Source organism: Crocuta crocuta, unplaced genomic scaffold, assembly GCF_008692635.1.
Source record: "Crocuta crocuta isolate KB4526 unplaced genomic scaffold, BGI_CrCroc_1.0 scaffold10, whole genome shotgun sequence".
NCBI classification, from domain to species: domain Eukaryota; kingdom Metazoa; phylum Chordata; class Mammalia; order Carnivora; family Hyaenidae; genus Crocuta; species Crocuta crocuta.
The window spans coordinates 3,523,191-3,538,836 of NW_027527551.1; the positions used below are offsets into that span (position 1 = coordinate 3,523,191).

At 40.3% G+C, this 15,646-nt stretch overlaps 1 protein-coding gene across 1 annotated transcript in view; it reads left to right on the forward strand.

Moving 5' to 3' along the window:
• TMEM260 (transmembrane protein 260) overlaps window positions 1-15,646 on the forward strand; it is a 189,788-nt gene that overhangs the window by 108,393 nt on the left and 65,749 nt on the right. The gene's annotated exons all lie outside the window — the stretch shown is intronic.

A 15,646-nucleotide genomic window follows, 5' to 3' on the forward strand; every position in this document is an offset into this window, starting at 1 on the left:
ACATCTGTTGTTGCCTGAGTTGTTAATTTTATCCATTCTGAGAGGTGTGAGGGGGTATCTCATTGTGATTTTGATTTATATTTCCGTGCAGTAGGCAGTGTTCCAAGCACTGTACATGAATTAATACATTTCTCTGGTGGAGGACAGTCTCAACCCAGGCAGGTAAGGTCAAAATCCACTACTCTGTAATTTCAGACACTACTCTATAATTTACCTAATGTACTTGCTGAAGTGCCCAGCATAGCGTAAGAATTGAATGAATATTCAAAGAAAATCCAGAATCTGGGCTCTTGCTTTGTACGTGATGACTATTTCTTTATCTTATAGTCCAATTTCAGCCAAACACTTCTCTATCCAAGACTCCATCTCATGCCTTGTCTACTTACCCAATTCCTCTAGAACTCAGCTGCCTTCTAAGAGCTTCCTCTTATAAGGCCTTCCTTCCTGACTCGTGTGTCTTTAGTCCCACACAGTCTCTCTGCTCTTCTTCTGCTATTACTGTGAGAAGGATATGACCGTGCTAGCCTGATGAAAGATGGGAGACACAAAGAAGAGACTTATGTTACACAGGTCCCTCCCAGCCAAAGCCATCCTAGACCTAATAACAGCCATTGGATCCTCAGACCTGTGAGGAAATTCAGCCAAGATCAGCCTTTTTGTTGTATGCTGCTGTAGTGTTTTCTTACACAGCACTATTTATTGAAGCAATAGATGGCTGGTATATACATTTTTTTTTACATTTGTTTTTTGAGAGACAGAAAGAGACAGGGCATGAGTGGGGGAAGAGTAGAGAGAGAGGGAGACACAGAATCTGAAGCAGGCTCCAGGCTCTGAGCTGTCAGCACAGAGCCTGATTCGGGACTTGAACTCATGAACCGTGAGATCATGACCTGAGTGAAGTCGGACAGTTAACTGACTGAGCCACCCAGGCGCCCCTAGATGACTGGTACAAAAATGTGAAGTGATATCACATGGATGCAATAACAAAAGCCAGAATGTGGGGAATTCTATGGGATAAATAATCCAGTTTCTTTCCTGGTCCTGTAGGCTACCCCACATTCTGAAAGGAGAGATGTTCTAGATTAAAGGAGACTTAAGAAACATATGAGCCAAAGACAGTATCTGGATCTTATATGAACCTCATTCAAACAAATCCAGTATTAAAAAACATTTATGAGACAACCAGGGAAATGTAACACTAATAAGACAGTTCATATTAAGAAATTATTGTCAAACTTTAGGCATTATAATGGTAATATAGGTAGGCTTAAAAAAAAAAAAAAGAAACCGTATCTGTGAGAGACACATCCTGAAACATTTATGGATGAAATGATATAATGTCTAGAACTTCCTTTAAAATAATCCAGGGAGGCAAAAAAATAGGGAAGGGTTATTGATAAAACAAGGTTAGCCATATATTGGGAGGTGTTGAAGCTGGATGATGGGTACTAGAGATTCAGAATACTATTCTCCACAGTTCTGGGTATGTTTGAAAATTTCCGTATTAAAAAGTAAGAAGAAAAGGAAAGGAGGAAGGGAGAGAGAAAGCAAACAAAGAGAACAAACTGCTATGGACAAATGATGAGTCACAAAATAAGATCAGAGCCAAAGGCTTGCCACCAGTGCCACTTAGGGTAGAACCCCCAAGCGAAGCTATTAAGATAAGACCTAATTTGAAGCTGTGGATCTTCCCCGTGTTAAAGAGGAAGTAACTATAATGTAGTCTTAGAATATACATGAGGAAAAATTCACAATAGAAAATATGCATGCTAACTATAATCTCAAGACCAACGAGGGTCTAAATGGTGTGAAATAAAGTCAACAAATCAAACAAATGGGAAAATACACCCCTGAGGAAATAAATACAATACAGCAAGTCTCAGGACATTAAGAAGAAAATAGCAAGCATAAAACCAAAATTGGAAGTTATGAGAAAAAACTTATAATTATAAAATCATGTAATTATGAAAAATGTATAGGGGCACCTGGGTGACTCAGTTGGTTGGGTGTCCAACTTGGGCTCAGGTCATAATCTCGCAGTTAATGAGTTCAAGCTCTACTTCCGGATCTGTGCTGACAGTTCTGAGCCTGGAGCTTGTTTCAGATTCTGTGTCTCCCTCTCTCTACTCCTCTTCTGCTCATGCTCTGTCTCTGTCCCTCTCTCAAAAATAAATAAAACATTAAAAACACGAAAAGAAAAACTTATAATTATGAAAACTCATAATTATGAAATTATGAATAGGACAAAAAAGAATAAGAATTAGAAATCATGAAGTGAAAAATACAGTTGATTATATACATTGTTAAAAATTCATTAGACAAGCTTGCTAGTAGCCTATTTATGACTGAAAAGATATTTAGTAAATTGGAAGAAAGAATTAAGTAAATCTCTCAAAATGTATCTCAGAGAGATAAGAAATAGAAAATGTGAAAGAGATGTAAAAAAAAATTGGAAAGAGAAATCCAATGAAGTTCCAAAAGAGGAAAAATAACATGATAAAGATGCAATCTTTGATTTATAATTTTCCAAAGCCAAAAGCACAAGTGGGTACCAGCAGAATAAAAAAGCTCTATGTAGAAAGTTCTATGTCCAGATACATCACAGAAAGTTTTTAAATAATGAAGGTGAAGAAAAAAAATCCCAAAGCTGCTAGAGGAAAAAAGGCAAAATAGGTAAAATAATGACAGATTTGTAGCAGATTTCTTAGCAGTAGATGGCCAGGGGCAAAAATAACCAGAGTGATAAAAGTGCTAAGGGGAAAAATGATGAATCTAAAATTCTATACCCAGCTAAATCTTGATTCAGAATCAGGATGAAACAAGTGACAAATATAGATATACAGTGATTCTTTGAAACTATTCAAAGATACATTAGAAAAAAAAAGATGAACCCAGAAGGAAATGGCATGACAAAAGAAGAAATAATGGGGAAAAAAGTGAAAAACATGTTGGTAAACCTAAGTATTGTCTGAGAAAGCACTTTATTTAAATATAAATACTATCCTGTATTTACATTTTTCTCCATCTGCACTACTGTTCAATCCATAGAAGTCAGTGCTCACCTTGATTACCAATTTGGTTACTGCTAACCATTTTCCCTGCCTCTAGTCTTACTTGTCTTTCTTCTCCATGATGCAACCAGAGTGGAATCTCTACAACATATATCATACATCCCTTTGACAATCTCCTAAGGTTTTTTAGGAAAGAGTGTTAGAATTACATGTGTGAGCAGATAAAATATGACACTAGCTTTAGTTTTGTTTTTTCTGCTCTAGATACCTTTTCCTTCTCCATCCCAAAAAGGAAGTCAGATCTTTGTGCTCTCTGGGCCCAGCTTTTGTCTGTGACAGTTGGGCTCATGGATGTTGTCCTATCCCAGAGAGAGAGAGGAAAGGCAGGAGAGCTGAGGATTTAAGACACAGAAGAAGCCAAACTAGAGAGGTGAGAGAGATTTCCGGAGATAAGAGATCAGATTCTCAAAGGTTTTCAAGCAGCTAGAGACCAAGGTTCATTTGCTAGCAACAGTTGGGACCAAGCAGTGATGGAGAATGCTGGAGTGGGGGTAAAGGGAACAAGGACGGGGCTACATACGGGCGCCTGGGTGGCTTAGCCGGTTAAGCGTCCGACTTTCGCTTAGGTCATGATCTCGCGGTTCGTGGGTTCGAGCCCCGCGTCGGGCTCTGTGCTGACTGCCGGCTCGGAGCCTGGAGCCTATTTCAGAGTCTGTGTCTCCCTCTCTCTCTGACCCTCCCCTGTTCACACTGTCTCTCTCTCTCTCCTAGAAATAAATAAAAATATTAAAAAAAAAAAAAAGGATGGGGCTACATAGACACAGAAATATATCTTCCATATCCAGGGGGGATATTTCTGCAGGTTCAAACTTGGCATTGGCATTGATGACATCTGCCTTCAAGGGAGAATGTGGGTTTGGACAATGGGCACATCAGTAGAGGCCACCATACAGATTAAGCCCAGAATGCTTTGGCCATGTAAGCCCCAAGACTCTCACATGACCTGGACAGAGTGGAAAGAAGCCCCGGTAATGACTTGGGTAAATTTCCTGACCATCAAACAGGATAGAGACTCAAAATAGATCCATTTGACTTATTGAAATAAAGTCAATGTCCCCTTGTGGTGTGAATTAAAATTCCTCTCTGCTCCTCTTGTGTTACCATCTCTGCATGATGCAGCCTCCCTGGACCTACCTGAGCCTCACCCTTTACAGCCTACCCTGTGCTCTGCATTCTAGGCCCACTGATCTGTTTGCTTGAGTACACCGTGACATCGTCAACTCCAGGTATTCACACACAAACCCTGCCCCCACCCTCAGGCAGTCTTTTTCCGGCAAACTCCAAACTTACTCTCCATGTCAGGCCTCAGCTTCTTTAAAGCCCCCTCTGTGATCCCATAAGGCCCTGCAGGTCCCCAGTCACAGCCTTCCTCGCGCGGCATTTTAATTACCAGTTTATTTCTTGTCTTTCACAATAAGGTCCGTAAACTCGGGGAGAACAGAAATAATGCCTGCCGTACTTTTAATTGTTTACCAGCGCACAAAGCCTGGCACACAACAGAGAGATCGCCAATTGATATTTTTGGGGTGAATAATAATAATAACAAACATTTGTTGGAGGCTTTACTTTGTGCCAGAAACGAGATTATTTTAAGCACTGAAACGAGATTATTTTATTTAATTCTCACAATATCCCCACTTAATAAGTGGGAAAAATAAGGTAGGATAAATTTAGCAACATGCCCAGCTCATACGTGATCATGGTGGGATTGATCTCAGGCAGTCTAACACTGAAGCCCATGGAGCTGACCGTTGTCCTCTAGTCCTGAGAGGAGCATACAGCCTGGTAGGCCAGCTACCACGTGTTTCTGGACTCCAGCAGGACTATCGTTGTGCTGAAGGCCCATCTCACCATTCGTGACCATTTCCTACAGTCCGTGCATACTGTCTGTTCACTCCACGCCCCAACCCCTACTGCTCTTGCTACCTTCCTTCATTTCTACAAACATGTCTAGGATGTTGCCTTCTAAGGTAAAAACCTACTAAAACCCATCTTCTTTCATATACATGGGGGAGGAAGTCCTCATTTGTCCCTCGGACAGCATATTATAATCTAGATGATAATACTTGATGGATGATACCTCACCCAACTCCACTCATTTACAGTGAGCCTAATGCAAATGTCCTGAGCCCAACTTTCATGATACAGCCCAATGATGCCCTCAACATGGGATATTCCCACAAGAAACCAAAGCCCTTTTATTGGGTTTGTGGAAAAATAAAACACTAGGAATGGCATTAACTGCCTAGTCTGCCATGTTCCATCTCTTGATGCCTGGTAGAAGTCTCATGTATTCAACTACTCTTCATCTTAGCTTATATTTGACTTCACTTGGACTTCCTGTTACTATCCTTCCAAGGTGAGAATTCAACTCTCAGTGTCCTCATTCTTCCCATCTCAGAGAGACAAGCAGGAGGGATAGATCTAGGCATTAGGGCATTATCTAACAGGATGTAAAGACAGCCCCACAATCTGAGTGCCCCCTCTCCCTACTGTGCTCAAGCTCCCATCCTTATTGGAGCTCCTGTCCTTCAGTGAAGAGCCAGCTTTCCACTGGGCTCTAGTAACCAACAAGTAAGGGGCTTCTCCCTCACTCATTCTATTTTATCCTTGAGGTCCCAACAGAAGAAAGATGATCCACCTTATCTTACTTAGGTAGAGAAATTTAACAAGACATTCTTCTGATGGGTCATGAAACACTAAGCTGTCACTGATTCTCAAAACAATTTGAACCAATGTTTGCCTTCTCCTAAACCCCAACTATTCTAAACACTCTATTTTCTAACAAGAAATAAAATTATCAGTCTCAGGAAATATTAAAATACAGTCTGACACCTATTTTACTTTTTTTTCTCCTTAACTACCAATACTGGATCACCACAAGCAAACTGACACTTTTATTTTATTTTATCTTATTTTAATTTAATTATTTTATTTTATTTATTTTAAAATTTTTATTTACTTCTGAGAGAGAGGGAGAGAGTTAGAGTGTGAGCAGGGGAGGGGCAGAGAGAGAGAGGGAGACACAGAATCTGAAGCAGGCTCCAGCCTCTGAGCTGGAGCACAGAGCCCGATGTGGGGCTCGAACCCACGAACTGCGAGATCATGACCTGAGCTGAAGTCGGATGCTTAACCGACTGAGCTACCCAGGCACCCCAAACTGACACTTTTAGAGACAAAAATCCCTAAGATGAGTGTTTAGTGTGGCTAATGACTCCTCATAGAATTTCAGGTCAGGGAGAAGTAAAGAGCTGAATAGCCTGAGTGGCCTGAGTGGCCAGTAGAGCGTGAGTTATTGCTCCTCAAAGAGCACCATCCAGGGCTTACATTGCCTACAGTCAGAGAGACCATTGTATAGTTCGTGGTAGGTAGACTTTATTTATTCATTTTTTTAATTTTTAAAGATTTTGTTCGAATTCCAGTTAGTTAAAATACAGTGCAATATTAGTTTCGGGTGTACAATTTAGTGATTCAACACTTCCATACAACACCTGGTGCTCATCCCAACAAGTACACCACCTGCCAATCCCCATCACCTATTTAGCCCATTCCCTCACTCACCTCCCTTCTGGTAACCATCTGTTTGTTCTCTATAGTTAAGAGTTTGGTTCTTTTTAAATTGTCTCCTCTCTCCCCTCTTTGTTTATTTGTTGTGTTTCTTAAATTCCACATATGAGTGAGATCATATGATATGTGTCCTTCTCAGACTGACTTAGTTTGCTTTGCATAATACTCTCTAGCTCCATGCACATCACTGCAAGTTGCAAGATTGCATTCTTTTTGATGGCTAAGTAAATTCCATTGTATATATACTGCATCTTCTTTATCCATTTATTAGTCGATGGACATTTGGGCTCTTTCCATGATTTGACTATTGTAGACAATGCTGCTATAAATATTGAGATGTATGTATCCCTTTGAATTAGTGTTTTTGTATTTTTGGGGTAAATATCTTGTGGTGCTATTGCTGGATTGTAGGGTTCTGTTTTTAACTTTTTGAGGAACCTCCATACTGTTTGTCAGAGTGGCTGCACCAGTTTGCATTCCCATCATCAGAGCAAGAGTGTTCTTTCTCTGTGCCCTCACCAACACCTGCTATTTCCCATGCTGTTAATTTTAGCCATTCTGACAGGTGTGAGGTGATATGTCATTGTAGTTTTAACTGTATGTGGAATCACTACTTGTATGCATATATATGAACATATTTAATTCAATTTATCAACTGTTACAAACTCATCAAGATGTTGCATATCTATACTTCAGTTATTTTTCTTTAGATGTTGAAAGCCTCAATGCAGGAAACCTGAGAGAAAAGAAAATAAACTAGACTGAGAGTCTGGTACTAGATCATTATTCCTGTGATTCGGAGCTTATAAACCCTGTCACATGGAAGGTCCTTTCTTCTACTAACTAAATGCCTTTGATGACTTTGGGTACCTGGTTTGGGCAACCTAACATGCTGTACATAAAAAGAGGGAAGAACTTGAGTTTGCAGAGGCAACTTTGGGAGACAGGGGGATGAGGAGGAGAGAGAGAGTAGGAACACTTCTTTCCATTCTACTAGAACTCAGCTCCTTTGGCACATGTGGATTTCCATGGAAACAGGAAAAAGGGCTGAGTTTAGGCTGATGGAGCATGACCAAAGAGTTAGAAGCAGAGGAGAACATGGCGGCAGGGTCTCCCACCCTGAAATATTGGGAAGGGATTTGGAGTTCCACAGACCATGGATTTGCGTGTTTATCCAAGTTAGACTAAGTCTCCAGGGAGCAAGGAGCTTCCCAGATCACATCTAGGCTGCAAATGCTTTGTTTCTTTCATACAGTCTCCTTTCTAATGAATTAACTTTGAAATGGAAGTAGATGAGATCTGGTGTGTTCAGGGTGGTATGGCCGTCGACTGAAATGGAAGTAGAAAAGTATGAGTTTTACTTGCCCTACTTTAAAATCATACCCTCGAGGCGCCTGGGTAGCTCAGTCGGTTAAGCGTCCGACTTTGGCTCAGGTCATGATCTCATGGTTCGTGGGTTCGAGCCCCATCTCATGCTCTATGCTGACAGCTCAGAGCCTGGAGCCTGCTTCAGGTTCTGTGTCTTCTTCTCTCTCTGACCCCCCCTTGCTCACGCTGCCTCTCTCTCTCAGAAATACATAAAACATTAAAAAAAATTTAAAATTGTATCTTCGGCTGTTTCTTCTAAACGTTAGATAACAGTAATGAAAGCAGGTATTTATTATAACTCACAATGAGCCAAGCTTTGTTCTTTTTATTATTTTACTTATTATTCAGACCAAACTTAGGAGGATAGTGCTATTGTCATTCTCATCTTTTTTTTGTTAATATTTTTATTTATTTCTAGGAGAGAGAGAGAGAGAGAGACAGTGTGAGCAGGGGAGGGTCAGAGAGAGATGGAGATACAGACTCTGAAATAGGCTCCAGGCTCTGAGCTGGCAGTCAGCACAGAGCCCGACATGGGGCTCGAACCCACGAACCGCGAGATCATGACCTAAGCGAAAGTCAGACGCTTAACCGACTAAGCCACCCAGGCGCCCCTGTCATTCTCATCTTTTAAATGAGCAATCTGAGGGCCAGAGAAGTTAAGAAACTTGTTCCAGATCACAAAGATAATTAGTAGAGCCAAGATTTAACACCAGCTGCTCCCTGAACTATTATGAAAATATTTAATGTCACATATATGCTATAATTACTTTCTAAATTACTTTATGGTTATATGTCTCTTAAATTTCTTTTGTTGTTTGATTTAAGTCTGCTTTAGGACAGATCTTCCTTAGAGTGGGTGGTTTAGATATAACCTCTTTTGAAAACAATCGGTAAAGTTATATATCCCCTCTACAACCATTCTACTGCCAATCACCAATACGTTATGAGTATTTATCTAAGTACTATGATAAGCACTAGGATAAATCTACTGTTCTAGTATTCAATATCCATATGAACATTTTATTTATTTGTTTGTTTAAAGTTTATTTATTTTTCATTTAAAAATTTTTTGATGTTTATTTATTTATTTTTAAGAAAGAGGGAGACAGAGTGTGAGTGGGAGAGGGGCAGAGAGAGAGGGAGACACAGAATCTGAAGTAGCCTCCAGGCTCTGTCTGAGTCATCAGCACAGAGCCGAATGCAGGGCTGAAGTTGGACAGTTAACTCACTGAGCCACCAGGCACCCCTAAAGTTTATTTATTTATTTTTAGAGAGAGAGAGAGAGAGCATACGTGTGAGCAGGGGAGGGGCAGAGAGTGAGAAAGAAAGAACCCCAAGCAGCTCTTGAACTGGAGAATGTGAGATCATGACCATAGCTAAAATCAAGAGTCAGACTCTTAACAGACTGAGCCACCCAGGCACCCCAATAGGTACATTTTAATATCATCGTTACATCTTTTACATCTGAATGTAAAAAAATCTTCATTATTTGACCCTGAGTTAGAAAAAATATTTTGAAAATAGCACAAACCATTAAAAACTCTAGTTGAATTATTCAGATATAAACTCACCAGATTTTGAAACAAATACGTGTTATAAGACTCTTCTGTGATGGGAGCAGACATTTCTTTTCTTAAATGCATATTGTGTTAATGGTTTGAATTTTCCAGCCATCTGACCCCAAATGCGTTTTCTTTGCTCAGGCAGAAAAAATATATAACATTTGCCCCATACGTTTTCTTACTTTGTATCAAGGGTCTTATTGGAGGGAATATGAAAGATGACTGTAATTCCTTTCCTGTTCCTTTGGCTAAGTGGAGCGTAACTCCCCTTCCCCTGAATCTGGGCTGGCCTTTGTAATTCGTCTGACCCATGGAATACAGCAAAAGCAACATTCGGGGCCTTCTGAGGCCACAATATTAAACAAAACAGAACAAAACAAACCCCCTGTGGCTTCCATCCTGGCCTCTCATAATTCTTTAGGAAACTTGAGCAGGTAATAAGGTCAAGTGCCCTGAGGCTACAGTGCTGGAGAAGTCACATGTGACCACTCAGATCACAAGTTTCAGCTGAGCTCAGCATGCCCGCTGTCCCCACCCAGGCATCAGATGTGTAATGAAGGCGTCTTGAGCCTTGCAGACCATCTACCTGCTGAATACCACTGAGCGACCTGAATCCATGCCACACACAACAGGAGAAACTAAGAGCTGAGCCCTATCCACATTTCTGACTTACAAAACTGTGATTTATAATAAATGGTTGCTGTGATAGGCTACTAAGTCTTTGGGTAGTTTTTAACACAAAAGCAGGTAACTGGAACATAGATTTTCAAAATACTTAATGAACAATTAATTTCTCGAATACAGATGAAATTATATTTGCAAATCAGAGTAGAATGGCTAAATGAGAGACTTAAAAATGTAACTAAAACAGGAAAACAACCGATTTAGGGCAAACATTTGTATGGCTTCTCCTTCTAGGTTCCTCATATGCATATAATCTGCAATTCCAAACAGCTGTGGTTTCAGCTTTTTTTATCATTCTCAGTTTTACGAATATTTTCTTTTTCTTTATCAAAACAATACAATGTACATGGCAAAATGTACAATAGAACAGTGCAACTTATGGGGTGCCTGGGTGGCTCAGTGGGTTAAGCCCGGACTTCGGCTGAAGACGTGATCTCATGATTTGTGAGTTCGAGCCCCGCATCAGGCTCTGTGCTGACAGCTCAGAGCCTGGAGCCTGCTTTGGATTCTGTGTCTCCTTCTCTCTGTCTCTCCTCAGCTTGTGCTCTGTCTCTCTCTCTCTCTCAAAAGTAAACATTAAAAAAAAAAAAAGAACAGTGCAACTTACAATGAAAGCAAACCATATAATATATAGGACAACTTCTAATGAAAGCGGTATCTCCCTTGCTGCTTCCCCCCCCCCCCAAGACTCCTTTTTCAGAGGCAATCACTTTCAACCTTTTCTGGTTTTTGGTCCTTCTCATGCCTACCTCCCTAAATAATAGGCCTCCAAAGCTACCTGCGATTTATCGATTTAAGACATCACCTCTTGATGAATGAGCATAGCCAGACAGACAGAATGAGGATTTGATTCATTGCTACAATCCTTGCCTCCACTTCTAATTTTGAAAATTGTTACTTTATCTTGTCTAATTGTTGCTTTTGTTCCTTTAAATAACATTTTTTAAGTGACATTCTTAGAGTTTTGTTTAAGGAGAGTTGGTTTTTTGAAAGCTTGAAGAATACTGATAGTCATCTCATCATAAAACCAAGTTATTTATCTTTGCCCAAGGTCTGGAGCATAATTCACAAAATTTATGTTCAAAAGTAAATTGGTTTCAGGAGAGAGTTTACTATGCCATCACATTAGACTACCAGAAGGGATTTTGAAAGAAAACTTACTTCCGTGATGAAATCTATTTTCCTTGAGTATAAAACACCTTTGAAAAATCCCCTATATTATACGCAACTAAAAAGATGCAGGAAAAGTCATGAGTTATTACATGCCAACTCAGATATATACATAATATTCCGGTTAGCATTCATTACAAAACTGTCCACTAGGTAACTGCTCCACAATCTCCCTTCCTTTCTGTTTTTTTCACTGTTACACGTATCACCTGTAGGAAAGTGTGTAAAACATTTGTAAACAATTTAAAGAATATTTATAAAGAAAATACCCAAGGGCATCTGGGTGGCTCAGTCAGTAGCGTCCAACTCTTGATCTCAGCTCAGGTCGTGATCTTACAGTTTGTGAGTTCAAGCCCCGCATTGGGCTTCTTGCTCCAGCACAGACCCTGCTTGAGATTCTCTCTTTCCCTCTCTCTGCTCCTCCCCTGCTCATTCTCTCTTGCTCTCTCTCAAAATAAATAAACTTAAAAAAAAAAAACCCAGGTAGCCACTATCCAACTCAAGAACAGAAGTACTGACAGACGGTAAAGCCCATAGGTATCCCCCCATCACAGTCCCCACCAACCCCCAGAGGTAACTACCATTATCCCAACATTGGTGACAATGATTTATCTTCTTTATAGTTTAAAGCTTTACAGGTAGATCTCCAAACAATTTTGTTTAGTTTCACTATCTTTCAACTTTAACTAACTAGAAACAGTGTGTCTGTACTATTTCATAACTGTCTCTTTCACTCAGTATTTTTTATGAGAGGTACCTATACTTTTCCATGGTGGTTAACTGTCATTTGTTCATTCTCTTTGTTGTATAGCATCTTATTGCATAAATATACTAGGATTTATTTATCTTTTCCATTGTTGGAATGGGGTGTTGGGGGTTGTTCTTATTTTGGGGCTTTTATGAACAATAATGTTAAGAACGTTTTCTGTATCTGTCTCTGGCTTCTCTAGGTATAAATGTGGCATGGGATTCCTAGGGTACAGGCTCTGCATATCTCGGTCTTTGCTAGAAACACGCGTATTCTCCAAAGTGATTGTACCAATTCACCCTCCTGCTAGCATTTCCGTTGTTCTACACAGTTGCTGGCATTAAATGTAGTTAGACTTCTGTCTTTGCTAACCTGGTAGGTGTGTAGTATCCCACTGTGGTTTTATTTTGCATTTCTCTATTTACTAATGAAGGTGAATACATTTTTGGACATTCACTGGCAATTCTAGGTCAAATTATATAAATATCGTATAGATTTTTGATACGTGTAGTTCAGTTGCCCTCTAAAATGCTGGACCAAATTACTTTATCACTAACGCTCTATAAATACTAAATATTCTCAACAATTGGAAAGATTGAAAAAGGCTTTTTTGGTTTTTATTTCAAATTTGTTTGGTTGCTAGTACATTTGAGTATTTAAAATTATCTTCTAAGGCCCTTTACAGAGACCTGTGTGTCTTCTTGTATTGTCCTTTCGTAGATGGTTTATTGGATGATATTCCAAGTATCTAATTTCTTTTTTTTAATTTTTTAATGTTTTATTTATTTCTGAGAGAGAGAGAGAGAGAGACAGCGTGAGCATGGAGGGTCAGAGAGAGAGTGGAAGACACAGAATCTAAAGCAGGCTCCAGGCTCTGAGCTGTCAGCACAGAGCCCAACACGGGGCTCAAACCCACAAACCGTGAGATCATGACCTGAGCTGAAGTCAGACACTTAACCAACTGAGCCACCCAGGTGCCCCCCAAGTATCTAATTTCTAATCTACAGTTCTGAATCTAAACTTTCATGGGTATTAAAAGTTTAAGACACATTTGACTTTAAGTGGGGCTTATTTGGGATAAGGACTTCTTTTTTTTTTTTTTAAGATTTTATTTTTAAGTAATCTCTACAGCCAACATGGGGCTTGAACTCACAATCCTGACTGAGATCAAGAGTCACATGTTCCACTGACTGAGCCAGCCAGGTGTCCCAGAGACAGTGACTTCTAAATGACCATTTTTGAAGGTGTATTTCAGTGCACTGATGTCTGTGAATCTGCTATAAATATTCAGAAGGAATAAAACAAAGGGGCGTGACTCCTTATAGTAGCTGTCTCTAACCATTGTGGAATGAACCACAGCTTACATAATAGGTATAGGTTCCTTATACATTTTACTAGTCTCCCCGAGGATCAAGCTCAATTGTCACATGTTCTCTTAATTTCCCTCCTAACTCAAATATTTTCTACCTTCATCCCTTCTCTTCTTTCTTCCTTGGTTCTATCGCCTCCCACCTCCTGTACCTCTTTACTTGATCACTATCTCTCTCCAAATATTCCCTTAGATTATACAAAATTCATTTGACATTTCAGTCCCTATGGATTCTGATACTACTCTCTTTCCCTTGACTGTCAAGCTTCTTACAAATGCATTCTGTTTTCTCTTATTCCATTTCCTCATTGTTTACCCACTACTGCCTGGTTTTCATATCTACTACTCTACTGAAACTGATCCCTTGAACCATCAAATACTTCCAATTCACCAAATCTAACTAGAGCAGGACCTGCTAGTTGCTTTCCAATATCCATTCTCCCCCTTCTTCCTGGGTAATAGAATCCTGAAATGCTGTCTAGCCAAAAAGGTACATTTCTCAACTGCCTTTGCCCCTAGGAGTGGCCTTTTAGTCAACAACGGCCAATGAGATGTAGAATAATTATAGAATGGCATTTCCATAACATTCTTTAAAAGGTTGGGTTATTGCCACCTCTTCCCATCCTTTCTCTTTCTTCCTGGAATACAGATGAAATGTCTGGAGCATTAGCATCTATCATGGGTCAAGAGATGACTTTGAGGACATGTGTTGAGTAGGATGGGGCTGAGAGATATAAGGACTTCAATTTTTTTCCTTAATGATGTGAGACAGTTGCCAAATCAATGTTGGACTGACTTCTTTCAGACCTCTGTGTAAGAAAAGAGATGCTTGCATGCTTAAGACACTGTAGCAGAGTCTCTGTTCAGCTAAATGCAATCCCTAATGGATACACCAGGGGTCCATCATTGTTTGTTCATTCATCCATTACACAAATATTTGTTAAGTACTACTTTGTGCCAGGCACCATTTTAGGCATGGGTATACAGTACAAATAAGAAAAGCAAAGTCTGCCAGGTTTGAAATGTTTAGATATATAGAGAAATCACAGTGCAGTTATTATTATTATTTTTTAATAAGCAGTAGATGAAAGGAAAGGATGACGGTGTATAGTTTTGGGATTTACTAGCCTATGGTTTAGGCTAATAATTTTAAGTCACTACTTAAAACTTCAATACAATTATTTCGGGAAGGAAGGCAGAAAGAGAAAATGAGTCTACAGCTAAGCCCTGGGACACTCTAGTATTTGGAGGTCTGGCAGAAGCAGAGCCAGAGGGGGAGAGGCCTGGGGTAAAAGGAGAGCCAAAGCAGTGTGCTATCAGGGAAGCCTAGAGGAGAAAGTGCTGGGGGTGGGGGGCGGAGGAGGGGTGGAGGAGAGCAGGCGGTGGGAAGAGTCAGCAGCACACTCCCTGAGAGGCAGGGTCAGGCACAGACGGAGAACTGGCTGTACTTCATCCTCACAGGAGATTAACTGTGAACCTAACGAAGCTTAAGTTTGAGTTTCACAGCCTGTCACCAGAACAGCTCCTTCCAATGCCTGTCCCTAATTTCGTATCTGCAGTTTTGTATTCTTTTGCTTAGAGGATTCTCCAAATTGTATGTCCTCAAGCCTCATAAAACCTAGGGCCATATCACCTCTCTGTGATAACCTGACCACATGTCCTTCACGGACATCATTTCTTCCTTACCCTCTGCCACTGCTCGCCTCTCCTGCCACTCCCTAAATGAAGACCTGGGCTAACGCTTGACCTTAACCTTGTCCTTGCTACGCTGTGCCTCTGTGAACTGATTCCTCCCTCTCACCCCTACATGAGAACTACTTCCAGCACAGATCTCTCCTTCCCAAACATGGGCAAAGAATTATGCCCTTTTGAAAGTAATGTGCCATGATAAAAATGTGTCTTTTTATAGAGCTCATGAGCAAAAGATGAAAGGACAGGCTTGGCTCCGTCAGTACCAATCGTTGGCAGGCTCTTTCAGAAAAGAAGTAGAAAGCAACGTGTGTCAGAAAGATGGAAGTCAGACTTTTATAACCTAATCTGCAAAGGGACATCCATCACGTCTTGCTTTTTTCTACTGAAAAATCTGCCCCCCACCCCCGCACCCCCG